Genomic DNA, 1,220 nt, shown 5'->3' with positions numbered 1-1,220 from the left:
CTCGTCCCAGGTAAAGAGCAATAGAGAGGTCCTCCAAGCAGGCAGCCCAAAAGCAGGCTGGGACTGGTTTAAAGACTGCGGATACACCCAAACAGTGGGGGCACTTGCAAGAGATGGGTGCCGACCCTGTTACAGTGGCACTTTCAATAGTTTTGGAATGTCTGTCTCACTTGTCAATTAACTAGCTTTATCCTCTGTTTGAGGCCTTACTCCTGACTTCACTGGCCTTGTGTACTTAAACAATTTCCTATTATTTCTCTTTTCTTTGATGAATTGCCTTCTATGTCTCTCAAGTTCACGTTTTTAAATATTAATGTTGTAATTCTTCTAGTCACCTGCACACTATGCATACAAATTTATTGAGTTTCAATGATGCTCTACATTGTATTCATTAATAATTGTTTAGTAGCTATGAAGATAGTTCACTGCAAACAATAGGAATTACAATTATCTGCACTAATGTTACAGTTATCTTGTGATATATTAAATAACTTATATCATTATGCCTGCTATTTGCCCCTTCTTAACTCAGTCATTTTTTGCACTTTCCTGAAAATTTATATGGCCTTTTTTTATTGTTTTCTCTACTGATGGCTTTAAAGCCAAATGGTTTGGATGACCCATGAGAATAGCCTAATTTATCTTGCAGCACTTCCATCTCTGTTCTCTATATTGCTTTTTTAGTTTCCCCCCTCCCAGATCTCCGGTGAAATTAAATATCATGATGTTCTTCACTTTTGTGTGCCTACTACTTTCCAAACTTTTGTTTTTCCAAGAAGTCATGAATTGTCCTATTCTTTGCATCTCCTCCACCACAATTAAGTAAGGAAGTAACCCTATACCACATCCACAACTATCACTCCTACGTCTTAAGGGAGGGCCTCACAAACTGCTCATAAAAGCAAAATGTAGGAACGCTGGTGTCGGCACAAAATTTGCATAACAAAGAGGAGATTGCAGTCACTGTAAACTTTAATATGGAAGAGCAACTTGGAGAGACTACGGGTCCCAGAATGCAATGCTCTGCCTCCATGTATGCTGCAGCTTCACATCTATGATAAGTGACAGTTAATGCTTTATTCCAACTTTATAAAGTTTGTGAATGAGAGGCTATAATGATTCTAGCCCAGTAAAAAGGGGAAGAAGAGATGTCATCAAATATAATGAAAGGTTATTTGCATAAAGGCTGAAGCAAGAAAAAACTTACATAAAGGCCCAGC

This window comes from Mauremys reevesii, linkage group 2 (genome assembly GCF_016161935.1).
Source record: "Mauremys reevesii isolate NIE-2019 linkage group 2, ASM1616193v1, whole genome shotgun sequence".
NCBI classification, from domain to species: Eukaryota; Metazoa; Chordata; order Testudines; family Geoemydidae; genus Mauremys; species Mauremys reevesii.
Note: the sequence above shows the minus strand (reverse complement) of the source record.